The sequence below is a fragment of the Lipotes vexillifer genome, unplaced genomic scaffold, assembly GCF_000442215.2.
Source record: "Lipotes vexillifer unplaced genomic scaffold, Lipotes_vexillifer_v1.1 scaffold425, whole genome shotgun sequence".
NCBI lineage: Eukaryota > Metazoa > Chordata > Mammalia > Artiodactyla > Lipotidae > Lipotes > Lipotes vexillifer.
The window spans coordinates 1-21,266 of NW_006785433.1; positions in this window are offsets into that span (position 1 = coordinate 1).

Genomic DNA, 21,266 nt, shown 5'->3' on the forward strand with positions numbered 1-21,266 from the left:
GGAGCACAGCGGACGCGGGGCCGGGACCCGGCGGGGAGTAGGAAGGGCCGCCCGGCTGGGGACAGCCCCTGGGGGAGCGGGAGGCGCGGCCACACCCCAGCGGGCTCGACCGTGACACTTTGGGACTTCCCGAAGGAGGCGGCGGGGCTGCGGGCTGGAGGGTGAGCGCACCGGCTGCGCGGAGGACGTCACCGTGGGTTGCTGCCCCTTTCCAGGTGCGGGCGCAGAGAGGGAAGAGGGCGGGGTCCCCGGGGTCCCTGGCCTTCTGGCCTGGGGGCTCGGGACACCCCCTCAGTTTCTGTTCTCCACGTCGGGAGGTGAGCCCTGGCCGCCCGCCCGCCTCTGTGCCCCCGCCGTGCGGGGCTACGGGGTGCGGAGAGGAGCTCCCGGGCCGGAAGGCAGCGCTCCCGGGGGCTGCGCGCGGGCCGAGGGCGACTCCGGCGTGGGAATCCGGCGGAAAGGAAGCGCCCGCAGGAAGGGCTGGACCCTGGAGGCTGCTGAGCGTCAGAAGCGACTCCGGGGAACTGGGGGGTGGGGCTGGGGAGGCGGGGATGTGAAATAAAGAAAGCTCTTGGATTCAGGCGCGGAGAGCGAAGGGGTCTCTAGGCATGGGCCGGGCGCTGAGGTGGGGGTCTGGACACCTGGATTTTCTGATCCGGGCTCTGTGACCTTGGGTAAGTTACATACCACCCTGGGCGTCACTTTCTTTCTCCGTAAATCAGGGCGGGGAAGAGGGTGCAGAATAGAGAACTGGCAGCTGCTTGTTTGTCCCCGTGCCTCCCAGTCTCCTGGAAAAGCTTAGCACAGGTGCCACGGGAAGGCAGGTGCAGGTGGAGTAAGGGAGGCCAGAAGGGACGGCCAGAGTTACAGGAGACAGATGAGGCGGGAACTCTTAAAACAACAGCGGTATTTAACTTATTTTTAAACATCTTTATTGGAGTATAATTGCTTTACAATGGTGTGTTAGTTTCTGCTTTATAACAAGGTGAATCAGTTATACATATACATATGTTCCCATATCTCTTCCCTCTTGCATCTCCCTCCCTCCCACCCTCCCTATCCCACCCCTCTAGGTGGTCACAAAGCACCGAGCTGATCTCCCCAAGCTACGCAGCTGCTTCCCACTAGCTATCTATTTTACATTTGGTACTGTATATATGTCCATGCCACTCTCATTTTGTCACAGCTTACCCTTCCTCCTCCCCATATCCTCAAGTCCATTCTCTAGTAGGTCTCTGTCTTTATTCCCGGCTTACCCCTAGTTTCTTCATGAACTTTTTTTTTTTTATTATTCTTAGATTCCATATATATGTGTTAGCATACAGTACTTCTTTTTCTCCTTCTGACTTACTTCACTCTGTATGACAGACTCTAGGTCAATCCACCTCACTACAAATAACTCAATTTCGTTTCTTTTTTTTTTTTTGGCTGAGTAATATTCCATTGTATATATGTGCCACATCTCCTTTATCCATTCATCTGCTGATGGACACTTAGGTTGCTTCCATGTCCTGGCTATTGTAAATAGAGCTGCAATGAACATTCTGGTACATGACTCTTTTTGAATTATCGTTTTTTTCAGGGTATATGCCCAGTAGTGGGATTGCTGGGTAATATGGTAGTTCTATTTGAGGTTTTTTAAGGAACCCCCATACTGTTTTCCATAGTGGCTGTACCAATTCACATTCCCACCAGCAGTACAAGAGTGTTCCCTTTTCTCCACACCCTCTCCAGCATTTATTATTTCTAGATTTTTTGATGATGGCCATTCTGACCAGTGTGAGATGATATCTCATTGTAGTTTTGATTTGCATTTCTCTAATGATTAATGATGTTGAGCATTCTTTCATGTGTTTGTTGGCAATCTGTATATCTTCTTTGGAGAAATGTCTCTTTAGGTCTTCTGTCCATTTTTGGATTGGGTTGTTTTTTTGATATTGAGCTGCTTGTAAATTTTGGAGATTAATCCTTTGTCAGTTGCTTCATTTGCAAATATTTTCTCCCATTCTGAGGGTTGTCTTTTGGTCTTGTTTATGGTTTTCTTTGCTGTGCCAAAGCTTTTAAGTTTCATTATTTTTGTTTTTAATTTCCATTTCTCTAGGAGGTGGGTCAAAAAGGATATTGCTGTGATTTATGTCATAGAGTGTGACTCTACTACCCAAAGCAATCTACAGATTTAATACAATCCCTATCAAACTACCACTGGCATTTTTCACAGAACTAGAATGAAAAATTTCACAATTTGTATGGAAACACAAAAGACCCCGAATAGCCAAAGCAATCTTGAGAAGGAAAAACGGAGCTGGAGGAATCAGGCTCCCTGACTTCAGACTATACTACAAAGCTACAGTAATCAAGACAGTATGGTACTAGCACAAAAACAGAAAGATAGATCAATGGAACAGGATAGAAAGCCCAGAGATAAACCCACGCACATATGGTCACCTTATCTTTGATAAAGCAGGCAAGAATATACAGTGGAGAAAAGACAGCCTCTTCAATAAGTGGTGCTGGGAAAACTGGAGAGGTACATGTAAAAGTATGAGATTAGAACACTCCCTAACACCATACACAAAAATAAACTCAAAATGGATTAAAGACCTAAATGTAAGGCCAGACACTATCAAACTCTTACAGGAAAACATAGGCAGTATTTAACTTTGATGCGATATTCTGTTAGGCTCTGTCTCTGCCAACTGGCCCCAAAAATGACTAGGGAGCTTCCCTTTGGGTCTAAAGGTCTTGATTTTTTTTTTTCCATCATCCTTTACCTTTCTCTTTTTCTTTTTTTCTTTTCTTTTCTTCCTCCCTCCCTCCCTCCCTCCCCTTCCTTTCCTTTCCTTTCCTTTCCCTTCCCTTCTTGGAAGAAGTCTTATGAGTGATGCATACAAAGAATGCTGGCATTGGGATCGGACTCCACCCTATCAGGAATTTCAGGGCAAGAAGGGTCCTTAGAGGACACAGCAATACAGCAAGTAGTTAAAAGCACAGACACTGACAACAGGCAGCAACAGTGAAAATTCCTACTAGCTGTGTGACCTTGAACAAATCACTTAACCTCTTTGTGCCTCAGTTTCCCTATCTCTAAGAGAGAGTTAATAATAACATCTACCTTCTATACCCCTTGTTGAGTGTTTAAAAAAAAGAAACTTGATAGAAAATAAGTGCTATAATAGTGTTAGCAATTATTACTCCTTAGTCCTCAACCTGTAGGGTTTTCCATCACTCCCACCTTCCCATGAATGCCAGCGTCCATTTCAGTGTCCACATTTCTGCTTGAACAGTTCAGGTGACAGAATTCACCAGCTCCCCAGGTAGTTCATTGCACAAAACCTGTTTGAAGATTTATCCTGACATTGAACCAAAATCTTACTTTACTTTCTTTCCACCCATTGTCCCCAGACCACCTAGCACTAGCTGGTTAGCTCTTCCCAGCAAAGGAGTGAAAATGGTTTTCATCACCCCTTTCCTCTTTCTCTTCTATAGGCTAATCCTTCACAGTTCTTGTGGGGTTCCCTGGAGATCGAAGCTTAAGGTTGAAGTTGCCTGGAAAAATATTCTTTCAGAAGTCTCTTCCTTATTCCTCTCAAAGATGATGGAAGAAAGCCAGAACATCAGCAGGGCCTCCTGAGCCTTCAGCCACCACTGGCTCCACATTCTCTTAAGTCCTTTCAGAATTGAGCTCCAGGCAAGGTCATTTGGGGTGGTTCCAAGATTCAAGAAGATATGTGCAGACCTTCCTTCCAGTCGCCCCTTAGTCCCCTTGTTCAGTGTGATCACCAAAGCTCTGTGGGCTCCACAGTCCTTGAAGAACTTGCTAAAGCCACCACACTGTCATCACTGGAGAGGTTCTGAGGCTCCAGGGTAAGCTGGGCCATGGCCTTTGTCTTTCCGGTCTCTGCGGGAATTAGTGAGAAACTTGGCTCCTCTGGGGATTCTACCCATAGAAATTCCCCACGGAGAGGGAGATAATTAGCAAAAGGAAAACATCTAAAAATAGTCTTTCCTGCTGCAGCAGAGACAGAGAGCTTTCCGGTAGAGCTCTCCTCCTCTGGAACCCAATGCTTAGAGCTGTTTTGTACTTTGAGAGAAAAGCTATTTCTTGAAACGCAGCAAAGGAATAGGATGAGGCCCCTATCAAGGAACTTGGGCAGAGCAAGCAAATCCATGTGTGATTTAAAATACACATGACCTCTAGAGCATCAATTCTCATATTCACAACAAGCCTTTCTGCCTACCTGGCAAGACTGTTGCAAAGATTCAATGAGGTGAAACATGTGAAAGAGCTTTGAAGATTTTAATTATCTACACAAGATAGGGTGCTCTTATCAACTGCCCTGGGTTCTAGGTGCACCTTAATGGTCTAACATAGTGGCTCTTTTATTTGATTATAGTTCTGTCTCCTTAACAGAACTATAAATTCTTAGAAAACAGGGCAGGAAAGCCAACTCTGTCACAAATAATACTTAAAAGTCCTGCTGTCTTGTTTAAGCAGCTGTCACAGTGATTCTTATGGCCAGATATATTCATCGCAAAGAAAGTGGATCATCATAGTACTTGGAAAACAAACTGGGGGATCACATTTATAGATATTTTTTGTTGTTATTGAACTCTCAGATGAGTTCAGATTACACCAAAGTGAGCACATAACATTTAAATTCAAAATATTTTCTTACTGTAAATTATGGATATTTGATTGAAGTAGGTATAAAGGGGAATTGATCAATTGAATTGTATTACTTAGAGTTAGTTTTAAAAAAATAAAGATTTTTGCCCTTATCAGACTTTCATGTACATGCTTGTTAAAACAACTCCTAAGGTGACATCCAGTTTCACAGTCAGGTATGTAGATATATAGTCTTCCTTAAGTATCTTGGGCAGAACATAAGGAGACTGCATTTTTCCAAGTACCGTAACATCCAAAAACAAGACAAAACAAGCAAATAGTAAGAGCCAGCTTCACAACGGATGGTAGGAAAGGAGCATATTTTAGTTTAATCAAAACTTGGAAATTTTCTGCTTTCTGTGTATTATTCCATAAGCCAAAATGAAATTTTTACTGGCAATTATATTTTTAAATTTTAAATTGAAGATATATTATATAATGACCAAATTTTAAATTATCTGTCTCTAATTAAAATTTCATAAGTTAGATATTCTTTCTGTTTTCTTATTGACCTTGGACCAACTCTAGCAAGTGACTCGCCGGTGTAATTTCAAAATGAAATCATTTATCACTTTCTGAGAGGGATTGGGAAATCTGGTACATAATGATAGGTGAACTTATTTAAATTCTTAGTATCTAAATTTTTCATTTTATAAAGAGTTATTTACTCACAGATTGTATAAATTAATAATTGTATGAGGAAGTTCTGAGATTTTTAAGTGGTAATTTATTTCTGTTCATATTAAACATAGGAATCTGTTGACTCTTGGCATCAGCTCTTCAATTAATCAATGTATGTATCTGTTTGGAAGCCTACATTGAATCAGTAATAGCATACTCAAGAGTATTGCCAGGCCCGAAAACTTTTAATGAGTATAGTAATGTCAAAATGTCTATCAAAAGGAAAGCAACTCTATTTCACAAAGAAACCAAACCAATGTATAAACTGAAAGATGAAAACCAGTCCAATAGCTAACACAGTATCTTTGACCTATGTTATATGTCTAGTCCACCGACTGCCAGGATAAAAACCAGGTCTGTATCTCATGTCTTTAGAGATACCCTCAAATCCAATTTTTATAGGCAACTATCAGAGACTGAATGTTTATATCTCCCTAAAATTCATATATTGAAATTCTAACCCCTAAGGTATTGGGAAGTGGCATCTTTGGGAAGCTTCACCCTCATGAATGGGATTGGTGCCCTTATAAAAGAGACCCCAGAGAGCTCTCTCTCCCCTTTCACCATGTGAAGTCACAGGGAGAAGATGGCCATCTATGAGCCAGGAAGCAAGCCCTCACCAGACACTGGATCTGCTAGTGCCTTCATCTTGGACTTCCCAGACTCTAGAACTGTGAGAAACAAATGTTTGTTGTTTAGGCCACCTAATCTAAGGTACTTTTTGTTATAGCAGCCTCAACAGACAAAGAAAGCAAGAAAATCAATCTTATCAGATGTGACAAAAACAGTCCCTGGCAGCAAACTTATTTATTAATGACATATATGGTCCAAATAAGTTAAAATAACTTTAAACTATTTTCAAAAAAGCAATGCGTGAGGTTTTATTGTTATCTTCTTCCTCTTGTTCTTTTTTTATTTGTTGTTCTTCTATTTATTCTTTTCTAAACTTTTTATTTTGGAATAACTTGAGACTTACAGACAAGTTGCAAAATAACAGAGTTCATGTATACTCTTCACCCAACTTCTCTTACTATTAACAACTCACATAACCAGTGTATAGTTATCAAAACCAGAAAATTTATACTGGAACCATGCTATCAAATAAACTACAAACTTTATTGAATTTTTACCAGTTTTTTTTCCCCCTAATGCCCTTTTCCTATTCCAGGATCCAACTAGGATCCACTCTGCACTTAGTTGTGTGTCCTTAGTCTCCTTCAGTGTATGGCAGTCCCCCAGTCTCTTCTTGTCTTTCAGGACTTTGAAACTTCTGATAAATATTGATCAAATATTTTGTGGAATGTCTTTCAATTTGGGCTTGTCTGATGCTTTCTAATGATTAGTCGACAGTTATTCATTTTCAGCAAGAATGCCACAGAAGTGATGTATCCTTTTCGGTAGGATCTTATCAAGAGCTACATGATGTCAACTAGTGTTATTAATATCAATCACTTGGGTAAAGTAGTGTCTGCTAGGTATCTGTACTGCCAAGTTATATTTTACTTTCATTTATGGTTGATAAATATCTTGAAGAAGAAATTCTGAGGCTATGCTAATATCCTGTTTCTCCTTCAACTTTCATCCACTGATGTTAGCATCCATTGGTGGAACTTGCTTGCAGTAATTATTATCGTGCTGTTTCCCTAATAGTAACTTTGTATTTTCCTAATTATTTCTATTGTAATGGGAATTCTTCTGCAAGAGCTGTAAATTCTCCCCCACTTATTTATTTATTCAAGTATTTATTTAAATCAGTATGGCCTCAGGAATGTTTATTCTATGCATTATAATCCAATACTGTAATTTATTTTGTGTTTCAAATTGTTTCAACTTTAGCCTTTAGGAGATCCTTTTGGTTGGCTCTGGTGTTTTTTTATGAGCAGTTCCTTAATTTTCTAGCATCATAAGATATTCCAAATTTACCTTTTATTTTCCAGCCCTAGCTCTGGAATCAACTAATTCTCAGATGAGTCTAATACTTTTTATTGGAAAATAGTATTTAGGAACTAAAATCGGGGTGCTAGTGTGCCCATTGTTACTGGGGTGTCATTGATCCTAGGTTCTCTCAGTGGAGAAAGCTATGAAATATATGCATATATACAAACCCACACATACACATCCATCATATTTATTTCTGTTGATAAATATATATTTCTCCCTATACAGATATCTATATGTAGAAATATCTATGTGTAGATATATCCATACATAAATAAATAATAGATAGATATCTATAGATGATAAGTATAGATATAGCTATAGATGGTTAATACCTATGATTCCAATCCAACATCACAATTTCCATTTTAGGCTTTGCCCTTTCCTTATCTGTAACTTCTTTTTCCAACAGTGAAAAATATTTTATTATTTATAATATATTCACTTATTCATTCAATCCTAGTATGTACTTAAAGTAGTTACAGAATTCCTAACCAACACTCTTGTGAGAAACAGATTTATTACTAGAGTACAGTATTGATGCACATTTGTTTTTGTCTTTAGCCTTACACAGTCAAAATATTATTATCGACTTTGTTTTTGATAGATTTTTCTTTTCTTCTCCATTCTCTTCAGTGTGGTTTAGTTATTCATTTGTAATCCAGTTAGGTTCCTTTGTTATTGTTTATCTTCCATATTGGTTGATTTTATTTAATTACTTTATTATTATTTGAATATGTAAAACATGGTATGTTTTGGTATGGTTCTAAGAGTCAAAGCTACAAAAAAGTTTTACACTCTCATCCTCCTGTCCTATTCCCATTTCCCCTTCTTTCCACTCCTTTTCCAACAACCCCTATAGGTAACTGGTCTCTTTAATTTCTGATTTATCTTCCATAGGTTTCTTTTGCACAAAATAGCACACACTCTGCTATGTAGTGGCATTTAGGTTATTTTCAATATTTTGCAATTGCAAATAATACTGCAATAAATAACTTGTGTAGTGTTTTCATATTGCTGGAAGTATATCTTCAGGATAGATTCTAGAAGTGAGAATGCTGAGTCAAAAATAAGTATACAGATAGTTTTGTTAGCTCTTGCCAAATTTCTCTTCAAAAGCTTGGGTGACTGGGTCAGCCCCTCCCACCAGTGCACCTCAGCAGCAGCCATGGCCCTGCCAGAACAGGAGGGCTGATGCAGCTCATGTAGGAGATACCCTTTGAGAATCTGACTCTGGTGGCCAGGCAGGATTGTGCTTCTGAGCTCTACAGGACATCTCCTACATAAGGCCACACCTTCAAGAATGTGAGAGGTAGCTGATTTACCTGATACATGGAAGAGGTAAGCACAGAGAACTAGGCAAAATGAGGAGAGAGAGGAATATGTTCCTATTGTATTGAAAGAATAAGACAAAACTTCAGAGAAAGAACTAAATGAAGATAAGAAATCTAACTGATAGAATTCAAAGTAATCGTCATAAAAATGCCCACCAAACTCAGGAGAATACTGGATAAACACAGTGAGAACTTCAACAAAATATAAGAAAGTACCAAACGGAAGTTATAATTGAACAGAAAAATACACTAGTGGGTCCAATAGCTGATTGGATGAGGTAGAAGAACAAATAAGCATGCTGGAAGACAAAGCAATAGAACTCACCTAGAGAGAGAGAAAAATGAAAACGAATTTTAAAAAGTAAAAATACCTTCAGGGACCTTTGTGACATCATCAAGCAGAATAACATTCACATTATATGGGTCCCAGAAGGAGAAGAGAGATAAAAAGGCCCAGAAAATTTATTTGAAGGTATAATGGCTGAAAACTTTCTTAATCTGGGGAAGGAAACAGAAAGCTAGGTCCAGGAAGCCCAGAGTTTCATTAAGATGAACCCAAAGAGACACACACCAACAGACATTATAATTAAAAGAGTAAAAGTTAAGAATAAAGAGAGAATCCTTAAAAGCAGCAAGAGAAAAATTTGTTATGTACAAGGGAAGCCCCATAAGGCTATCAGGAGATTTTTCAGCAGAAACTTTACAGGCCAGAAGGAAGCGGTATAACATATTCAAAATGCTGAAAGGAAAAAAACTCCAAACCAAGAATTCTCTACCCCAAAAGATTAATATTCAGAATTGAAGGAATTAAGAGTTTCCCAGATATGCAAAACTAAAGGAGTTCATCACCACTAAACCAGCCCTATAAGAAATGATAAAGGAACTTCTTTAATCTGAAAAGAAATTATGCTAATTAATAATAAGAAAACATATGAAAGTAAAAATCTCACTGGAAAAGGTAAATATGTAATAAAGATAGTGGATCAGTGATGTATAAAGCAGGCATGAAGGTTAAAAGACAAAAGTAGTAGAATTAACTAAAAATATAAAAATTAGTTAAGGGTTGCATAAAATAAAAAGATACAAAATGTGTCATCAAAAGTATAAAATGGGAGTGAGGGCAGTGAATTAAAAGATAAAGCTTTGAAATGTGTTCAAATTTAAGTTGCTACCAACTTAACACAGACTGCTGTTTACAAAGGACAGTATATGTGAGCCTAACAGTAACAACAAGGAAAAAAATGTATAGTAAATACACAAAAGAAAATGAGAAAGAAATCTCAACATAACACTGCAGAAAACCACCAAAACACAAGGGAAGAGAAGAGGAAAGGAACTACAAAAACAGCCAGAAAACAATTAACAAAATGGCTATCAGTACACACTTATCAATAATAACTTTAAATGTTAATGGATTAATTCATCAATCAAAAGACAGACAGTGGCTGAATGGATAAACAAGACCTATCTGTATGTTGCCTATAAGAGACTCACTATAGAAGTAAGGGCACACACAAACTGAAAGTGAAGGGGTGGAAAGACATATTCCATGAAAATGGAAATGAAAAGAAAACTGGAGTAGCTATACTCATATCAAAATAGACAAAATAGACTTTAGAACAAAGACTATAAAAAAAGACAAAGAAGGACATTGCATAATGATATATGGGGTCAATACAACAAGATAATATAACATTTATAAATATAGATGCACCCACTATAGGAGCACCAAAATACAGAAAGCAAACATTAATAAAATTAAAAGAAGAAACTGAAAACAATACAATAATAGTGAGGAAATCTAACAGCCTACTTTTCATATTGGGTCAGGAAACAAGTCTCAATAAATTCAAGAAGACTGAAATCCTATCAAGCACCTTCTAGGACCACAATGATATTAAACTAGAAATCAATAACAGGGAAAAACACAACTATGTGGAGAGTAAACAACATGCTACACAGAAACCAATGGGTCATCAAAGAAATCAAAGGAGAAACCAAAAAGTACCTAGAGACAAATGAAAACAAAAATAAAACATACCCAAATCTTTCATATGCAGCAAAAGTGGTTCTAAGAGGAAAGTTCATAGCAATACAGGCCTACCTCAAGAAACAAGAAAAATCACAAATAAACAATCTAATTTTACACCTAAAGTAACTTGAAAAAGAGGACAAACAAAGCACAAGATCAGTAGAAGCAGGGAAATAATAAAGATCAGAGTGAAAGTCAATGAACTAGAGACAAAAAAGAAGGAAAGGAACGAAGGAAGGCAGGAAGAAAGGTCAATGAAATTAACTGGTTCTTTGAAAAGATAAAATCAACAAGCTTTAGCTTGACTAATCAAGAAAAAAAGAGATCAGCCTCAAATAAATAAAATCAGAAATGAAAGAGAAGTTACAACTGATACCACAGAAATGCAAAGGATCATAAGGGACTACTACTAACTGTTATACACCAACAAATTGGACAACCAAGAAGAAATGGATAAATTCCTAGAAACATACAATCTTCTAACACTGAATCATGAAGAAATAGAAAATCAAATAGATCAATTACTAATCAAGGGATTAAAAGAGTAATCAAAAATCTCCCAACAAACAAAAGCCCAAGACCAGATAGATGGCTTCACTGGTGAATTCTATAAAATAGTCAAAGAAGATTTAATACCTATACTTCTCAAACTCTTCCAAAAAAATTGAAGATGAGAGAAGTCTTCCAAACATATTTTACAAAGCCATCATCATCCCAATACCAAAACCAGACAAGGACACCACACACACACAAAAATTAAAGGCCAATATCCTTCTTGAACATAGAAGCAAAAATCCTCAGTGAAATATTACCAAACAGAATTCCAGCAATACATTAAAAGGATCATACATTGTGATCAACTGGATTTATTTTGGGGATGCAAGAATGATTCAACATCCACAAATCAACCAATGTGATATACCACATTCATAGAAGGAAGAAAAAATTCATACAGTCACTTCAATAGATGGAGAAAAAGCACTTGACAAAATTCATCATCCATTTATGATAAAAGCTCTCAACAAAGTGGGTATATGTTGAGGCATGTACCTCAACATAAGAAGGCCATATATGACAAACCCACAGCTAACATCATACTCAACAGTGAAAAGCTGAAAGATTTTCCTCGAAGATCAGGACAAGACAAGGATGCCCATTCTTGCCACTTTTATTTAACATAGTATCAGAAGCCCTAGTCACAGCAGTTGGGCAAGAAAAAGAAATAAAACAGATCCAAATTGGAAGGGAAGAAGTAAAACTGCCATTATGATACTATATAGAGAAAATCCTAAGGACTTCACCAAGGGTATTAGAACTAATAAATTAATTCAGTAAAGTTGCAGAATATAAAATCCATATACAAAATATTGTGGCATTTCTATACATTGATAACAAACAATCAGAAATTAAGAAAACAATCACATTTACAATCATCAAAAAGAATAAAATACCTAGGAATAAATTTAACCAAGGAGGTAAAAGATTTGTGCACTGGAAACTATAAGACACACTGATGAAAGAAACTGCCAATGATGCAAATAAATGGAAAGCTATTCTGTGCTCATGGACTGGAAGATTTAATATTGTTACAATGTCCACACTACCCAAAACAATCTACAGAGTCAATGAAATCCCTATCAAAATTCTAATGACATATTTCACAGAACTAGAAAAAATAATTCTAAAATGTGTATGAAACCACAAACAACCAAAATAGCCAAACAATCTTGAGAAAGAAGAACAAAGCTGGAGGTATCACACTCCCTGATTTCAAACCATACTACAAAGCTATAGTAATCAAAACAGAATGGTACATAAAAACAGACACACAGATCAACAGAATAGAATTGAGAGCTCTGAAATATATCCACAAGTACATGAACAATTAATTTATAACAAAGGAGAAAAGAAAATACAATGGAGAAAGGACAGCCTCTTCAATAAATGACATTGGGAAAACTGGAGAGCCATATGCAATAGAATGAAACTAGACCACTATCTTATACCATACCCAAAAATTAACTCAAAATGGATTGAAGACTTCCATATAAGACCTGAATATAAAACTATAATATTCCTAGAAGAAAACACAGGTGATAACCTCACTGGCATTGGCCTTAATGATGTTTTTGTGGATCTGACTCCAAAGCCAATGGAAACAAAAGCAGAAATAAACAAATGGGATTATATCAAACTGAAAAGCTTTGCACAGCAAAGGAAACTGTAATCAAAATGAAAAGGCAACCTACCAAATGGGAGAAGGTATTTGCAAATCATATATCCAATAAAGGATTAATATCTAAACTATATAGAGCACATACAACTCAACAACAAAGAAACAAACAACCCAATTTAAAAATGGGCAGAGGAGCTGAACAGACATTTTTCCAAAGAAGATGTACAAATGGCCAAAAGGCACATGAAAAGATGTTCAACATCACTAATTATTAGGGAAATGCAAGTCAAAACCACAATGAGGTATCACCTCACACCTGTTAGAATGGCTATCTTTGAAAAGACGAGAAATAAGTGTTGGAGAGTATGTAAAGAAAAGTGAAACCTCTGGGTAATTATCTGGGTAATTATCCAAAGAGCATGAAAACACTAATTTGAAAAGATACATGCATCCCTATGTTCATTGGCAGCATTATTTATAACATCCAGGATATGGAAACAACCTAAAAGTCCAGCAATGAATGAACAGGTAAAGAAGATGGCATTGAAATTAAATTAAACTATATTAAATTAAAATTTTTCAAAAAATGAGATAGGAGTTCAAAACAAGGTCAGTGTCATTGGAAAAAGGGAGTAAAGTTTCAAGATATCTTTTAACCCATTCACTCATTTATGCACCCTCCCCACAATTATTTAGAAACTAAAACTAACTTCTTACCCTAAAAAGCTAGCAAAGGAAGAGAGGTGTTTAAACCAGAAGTAAAACACAGCTTTGCCACACTGGTAGTACTGCAGATTTTAGTGAAAGCACAAGGAAATGAGTGGTTCATTCTATCTTTGAGGGTGGGAAGTAAGCTGTTAGAAAAAGCTTCATATAGATTAAGAAACTTGAGGTGAACTGAAGGAGATATCTCTCACTTAAATATTGAATGCCCAATGCTTAATAAATGTTACCACCTTACTTTCTAGCCACACTTAATTGGTACTGCCTCCACTAAAGAATAAATCCTGCTTCTGAAAAAACCAGCAACCAGAATTCAGAATCTATATTTACCCCCAGTTCTGTCCCATGTTCACCATAGGTATATCTTATTGTACCAGACTCAAAAACACGCATGGTATACTGTTGTTACTTTTTTTTTTTTTTTTTGCGATATGTGGGCCTCTCACTGTCGTGGCCTTTCCCGTTGCCGGACGCGCAAGCTCAGCGGCCATGGCTCACGGGCCCAGCCGCTCCGCGGCATGTGGGATCCTCCCGGACCGGGGCACGAACCCGTATCCCCTGCATCGGCAGGCGGACTCTCAACCACTGCGCCACCAGGGAGGCCCTGTTGTTACTTTTACATTACTTTCTGATCAAACCTGCTGAGGTGAGGTTAATAACTAAGACATCTATGCCTGTCCTCCAACCTCCCCACCCCAGACCCCAATCTTCAAATAAATAATACGTCGGGATTTGCTGCTACCATTGGACATTTTCCATTCTCTTCTAGTAGCACTTTAACAAGTTGTTTTGAATAAATGCAGACCTTTTCATCTATAGCTATACAAATAAGGTTGATAAGGATAGAGACCTGTGAAAATGATTGTGAGGGCAAAGAGGAGAGGAGCAATTCCAGTTGCCTAGGAGGAAGGTAAAGGATGGATAAACACACTCCAATATAGTGACATTTGTCAAGAACAGAAGTCTTCCTAAAGACAGGAAAAGGAAATGTATTTGTGGACTGACTTCATTCAGGATTTAAGGGAATAAAATTGTAACATAAGTCAAACCAAGATAGGCGATATCTATCCCCATCCTTTAACAGAAAAGAAGACAAAAAAGGGAAGAGTGATTTCCCCTAAAGTCACTTGGCTCCCAGTGACAGAGCTGCAACTCTTAACTCAGGACACTGCCTCCCAGGGCAATATTCTTTACAAAGTACTATGCTAACTGCTTCTGGTTTTGAAAATGTAAGAATAATGTAAGAATCAAAGGTATTTTATTTTATAAATGCATAGAAATGATTTCAGGGTATTTTTTTCCCTTCCCAGGAAATTGAATTTTCTCCCTGCATATTGTCTGCTTTCCAAAAGCAGGAGGCAGCCATTCATTTAAAGACAGGACAACAATAAAATAAGTATTGCTTTTATAGTAATCTATGAGGTTTTATTAGTGTCAACTTTCAGAACAGGCATGGGAGACTGTCTTAGCTTCTGGCTCGGGTTAACTCTCATAATGGTGAAATTTAACTGTCCTAATATAAGTGGTTATGGATCTATGGTTGGGGCAGGGGAAGGAAGAGATAAAGTGCCAACTGGAGCCATTGATTAGAGTCATACTGAAGGTTTGATGGAAATGTGGTACTTTGGAAAATGAATATTTTAGCTTCCTTTAAGGTACTTGTTATACACACAAATACGTTCACAAATATACAAATATGCATATCTTTGTGCCTGTGCAGAACACAGCTTAAGGCCAAGAATGCTACTGCCATGTACCGGACAAGAACCTCATGTAGAATTTTCCAACCCCCCTCCTAGCTGGGCATTTCTCTTTCTATCCTTTCTTTCCTTCCTCCCATAAACATACAAATATCCTTAAAAGAAGTCTACATGTTCTGTCTCCACTTTACCACTTTTTATTCTTCCTTAACCTCTTAAATGTTGCCTTTTGCCCACACTACACCACTGAAGCTTTCCTTATAAAATCAACATAAACTAGGATTCAAGGGACACATTCTGTCCTAATTCTACCTAACACAGTAATTATATGTATTAAATTTATTTTTATTAAATAATTTTTTTATTATTTTTATTAAATTTTTTTAAATTAAAATTATTGATCACTCTCTATTTCATGAAACCCTTCCTCCATATTTTCAAAGATACAATTTTCCTCTTGGTTTTTCCTTTACTTCCCTAATTAACCTCATGGTTGTCTTTCTGTTCATCTCCTATAAGTATTACTGTTTCTCAGGTTTGCAGCCTCTAATCTTTTTGCTCTCGTTACTTTTCTTGAGCATCTTCTTACATGTTAAATTTCTTAGGCTGTTGATGACTCCTGGATTTGTGTCTGCTAATTAGATCCCTCCATAGGTTTAATTACATATTTCCAAGCTTTCCTGGAAGCTTCCACTTAAATATTTCACAAGTCCTTACAAAACAACAAATCTATGGCTGGATATATGTCTTTCCCCTCAAACCTGTTAAGCTCCATATGACTGCATCATCTATACAGTTTCCAGATTCAAAAACCTGTGAGCCATCAGAGACTCCTCTTGCTACATCACCTCTATTACAGATACTATTTCCTTAACATCTCTCACATCCTCTTTGTTCCTGCCCTCCTTCTTTCAGGCCCTCATCACTTCATTTCTTATTATAACACATTTATGAAAGACAGTCCAACTATCTTCAAGTCACCCTTCACACTGGCAACGTAACCACCCCTAAAACTCAAATTGCTGGAGGATTTTGCTCTTCAGAAACTCTTCATAGCATTGAAGATAAAGCCAACAATTTAAGCTCAATCTTAAGACCACTGATGATTTACCGTCTTCCATCTCTCTACATGAACTTGACTTCATTCATATCCTTGAGGCATGCTATTTCATATGTGTATATGTTTGCACGTGCTCTTCCCCTTGCCCTTCTTTCCCCCTTTCCTTCCTTCCTTCTCCCTCCCTTCCTTCCTTCTTTCCTTCCTTTCTCCCAGTGAATACATAGCCATTCTTCAAAAATTGAATCCAAGGTCACCTCCATCAGAACCTTTCCCTAACAAGGTTAGATGTCCCACTCTGGGGCTCTCATGTGTATTTCTTAGTATACAACATTTACACAGTTATCTCTGATTTGTATTATTTATATAGCCTTTATGTCTGATAGAGTTACAAAATACTATTGAAAGTTCAATCAAATAATCATACAAACAATTGCAACTGTGATAGGTGCAAAAAAGGAGAGGTGTACACAGTGCTGTAATGTATAAAGTAGGGGGCGGGGGTTAATCTAGTTGTTGGAATCAGGAAAAGCTGAGGCATTTATCACATCATATCTTGTATCACAATTAGTTGGGCATATGTTTCATATACATTTCCTCACCTCAAACACACACACTCAACACACACACACACACACACACACACACACACTGCACATGAAAATTTATTCCCTTTCATGGTAATTCTGAAGTTTATTCATTATGAAACACCACTACCACCTTCCTCCACACACACTCTGCTCAAAACATAGGGAAGGTCAATAAATAGCTGCTGAATTGAACTGAAAATTTCATCCAGAGTTGCAGGTTAGTTACATGATTCTGTTTCTTCAAAGATTGAGTTAACCGTATAGTTCACCTGCAGATAAGGCCTTAATCAAATTTATTATAAACTTATGTGGCAATTATATACAAAAGCAACATGTGTCACGCATTCTATCTTTCCTGAAAATCAATTACACACCTGCCAGATGGTTTTAAGCATGATAAAAATAAAGGAGATCTTGATAGGAGAGAAAAGAAACTCAAGCCAAGAGAAAAGCAGCATTTGGAACCATTTCATTGACTAGTCTAGCACAATCATCCTGGAAGACCAACAGACCAAGACCTAGGAGAAGAGGTTTCTACAGTACCAATCTGAAAGGTCTCATACCTTCCAACTGCACACTTGTTTCCCTTTCTGGTTTGATAGGTTAATTATCAAATAACAAAAAATGAAAAGACCAGAAAGATCTGGTTTCTACAGCTTTATACAAGTACCCAATCCCTTGGATATGTAAATCATTGGGATAATGCTTGCAGGAGCTAGCACTAGATAACCTTCTTCAGCATCTCAGCTTATGTAAATTTTTCATTTGGACTCATTATTACTTTCATTTTAGATCTATGTTCTCTTTGGATCCATTTCCTCTCACTTGGTGGAAAGCTCAGTAGATAAGACTTGTGCTTTCAAATCGTCCTGGACCTGGGTTTACTTCTCAACCCAGACATTTTAATAGGTGATGTCACTTCTCCAAACTTCAGTTTTTCTCATTTGCGCAATGGAGTGGGTGTTAATAACTACTTAATAGGATTGCTATCAGAATAAAATAAAATGAATATGTCAGTATACAGCCTGTCAGAGAGTAAGTGCTCAATTAATGGTGGTAATGATGATAGTGGTAGTGGTGGGGATTTTTCTGACATTGATAACTTTGGGGAAACTCTCCCATTAATTATCCTTTTCATACTTAAAGATACATTCAACAACAACAAAATCAGTCATCTGTTATGGGACATTATTTTTATAACTTTTCTCCTACATGTATATAAGTAATTAAGGATCATTTTTGTTTAAGGAAAGAATCTTAGAAAATTGGAGTTTTAGAAGAAAGGTTTTGAGGATTTTTGCTTCATCAAAACTCTATAAGAAGTGATTGCTAATGGAAATAAATTTTCTTTTGATATAAATGTCCTGGAATTAGATAGTGATGATGGTCGCACAGCCTTGTGAATATACAAAACCCCACTCAACCGTATACTTTAAAGCAGTGAATTTTATAATATCCGAATTACATCTCAATTTTTAAAAATTCTATAAGAAAAATAATTGGGCCTCAGCAAGATGGTATACAACTACAAAGTTAATTTAGGTGGTGACTTCTTTTCCCTTTTCTCTTTCCATTTTACTTGTCTTTCCAATTTGGATGGAAGGCCACTCTAGGTCCTACAGATTATAATTGTCGATCTCTAAGGTTGTATCATAGGAAACATTTAAGACTTCAGAGCTGTATGTTCCTCAGTTCAAATCCCAGTGTTACCAGCTGTGTGTGTTCAAGGACAAATTAACTTCTTTCAGCTTCATTTTTCTCATTTGTAAAGTGAGGCTAATGACCTGCTTTGCCGAGTTGCTCTGGCAACAAAATATGGGAGAAAAAAAAGGAAAAGGAAATGTTTAATGCAGAGTTTAGCACTTATAGACTCCCCACAAATGAGAGTTTCTTGTCTCCTTTTTTTCTGAGATATTTGATCTGATTAATAAGGACTGGCACATTTTTAAGAGAGTTATTTTTTAATCAGGACACGGTATAAATTGCCCACTGGCCATTCCTATATTTAAAATTTATAATATGTAAATGCAAGTATCTTTCTTAAAGACGGAATCTAAAACTTAAAGGTTATTAACAATGTTTTGGATTCTTATATTTGGCAAGAAAAGAATATGAAGATAAAATTTGTAAAATCAGTCCCCCTTCGATTTTCTACCACATGCCTGATGCATCACTGACACCTCGTGATGAGGAATATAAGTAGCTTCTGCTTAGGAGGAGGTGTTAGCATGATGCCCGCTTACTTGGAGAGTGTTTCTTTTTTATTTGTTTTTTGGGGTTTTTTTTTGTGGTATGTGGGCCTCTCACTGTTGCGGCCTCTCCCGTTGCGGAGCACAGGCTCCAGACGCGCAGGCTCAACGGTCATGGCTCACGGGCCCAGCCGCTCCACGGCACGTGGGATCCTCCCAGACCGGGGCACGAACCCGCGTCCCCTGCATCGGCAGGCGGACTCTCAACCACTGCGCCACCAAGGAAGCCCTGTTTTTTAATTCATTGTTTTTAATCCAAGGTATTACACCTAGACACTCAGCATCAGGGCTACATTCTGGATTAGCAAGCACCAAGATCGTGCCTTAGCCATTTTATTAGTCATTAGGTGCAACTATCAGAAAGACCAACCTTGAAGGAGAAAAAACAGCCTGCACTAAGATTTCAATTATGTTTTAAATATATATATATATATATATATATATATATATATATGGATAAAAAGTCTGTGAGCATACACACAAAAATGTAACAGTGGCTATTTGCCAGTGGTTAGTTTGGTGGTTACTGGCAATTGAGCAGAGGCAGTAGAATACAGCTGTTCAGAGTATGAATTCTGCAATCGGACTTCCCGGGCTCGCTCCTGCTCTACCACTTCCTGTATGATGACTATGGACAAGTCACTTAACTTTCTAGCCATCAGTTTCTATTTATATAAAGTGGGAACAGTAATGCATCACAGGATAAGATTCGTACGAGATAATGTATGTAAAGCTGGAGGCACAGTGCCTGCAGAACACTAAAACACTCAGTAGACATTGTCAATGATTTCTATTCCTGCATTTTTGTATTTTTAATTTTTTTTGCAACTAACACTGAACACTTTTAAAATCAGAAATAAATATTTGTTTAAAAATATCAGCATCGGGCTTCCCTGGTGGCGCAGTGTTTGAGAGTCCGCCTGCCGATGCAGGGGACACGGGTTCGTGCCCCGGTCCGGGAAGATCCCACATGCCGCGGAGCGGCTGGGCCAGTGAGCCATGGCCGCTGGGCCAGCGCGTCTGGAGCCTGTGCTCCGCAACGGGAGAGGCCACAGCAGTGAGAGGCCCGCATACCGCAAAAAAAAAAAATATATATATATATATATATATATCAGCATCTTTTATTTTTATAAGAATTTTTTAAACGTATATGAACATCAAATACTCCTGAGGTTACAGCATCAAAACATACTTCTTTTATGGCCTCATGTACATGCTTCATCCCTGGACTCTAGTGAGAGCCATAAAATGTTTGTAAATGTACTATTATTATTTACAGTTCTTCTGAAGTTAAATGTAGAAAATTTCTGGAAAAGCATAAGCTATGGATTGGATGGAATGTCCTGATTACCTGTACAGACTTCCAGGGATTGAAACACCACTGTGAGAAGTGAATTTAGTAATATCCCTATGGCAGCTACCAAATACTCTTTTTGAAAAGTATACCAATTCACAGTTTATTACATATGCCTACCTCTGCTTCCAGCCCCTCAAATGACATTTTTAAACATGAAAATAAAATATACTCATTCCTGGGGTTCCAGGATCAATTATTACAAGCTTGGGAAAAGTGAGAGCCCACATAACTATCCAGATACCCTAAGAAAAAAAAAAAACTGAGATGGGTAATTTCCAGAGTCAGTTTTCTAATTCCCAAACTTTTGCTGCCTGTTTCCAATGACAGAGTTTAAAGATTTACTATGAGTGAGATACACACACACTCACACACACACACACACACACACACCCTTAATTTTTCAATTACTTTTCTTAACATAGTTAGAATAAATTAGTTTGAAGGGGAAAAGAACAAAAATAAATAAATTACTGTTTCTGATGGATTTTTTTTTGCTGTTTTTTTTTCCTTTTAAGAAGCAATTTTTGCATTTTCAAAGCAAAGTCATTTGGGGGACATCAAACCCGGGCCCTATTTATGTGTCATGACACTTAGCAAGCTGCAAGCACAATCTGAAATTGCTTTCTCTAACCCTATTTCTCCCACACACCTTCACAAGGAAACAAATGATGGATGTAAATATCTATTTTCAAAAGGCATTTTATCTGACATCATTATCTTACTCAAGGAAAATATCCCCAGTTTCGTGATTGTTTAGGGAAAG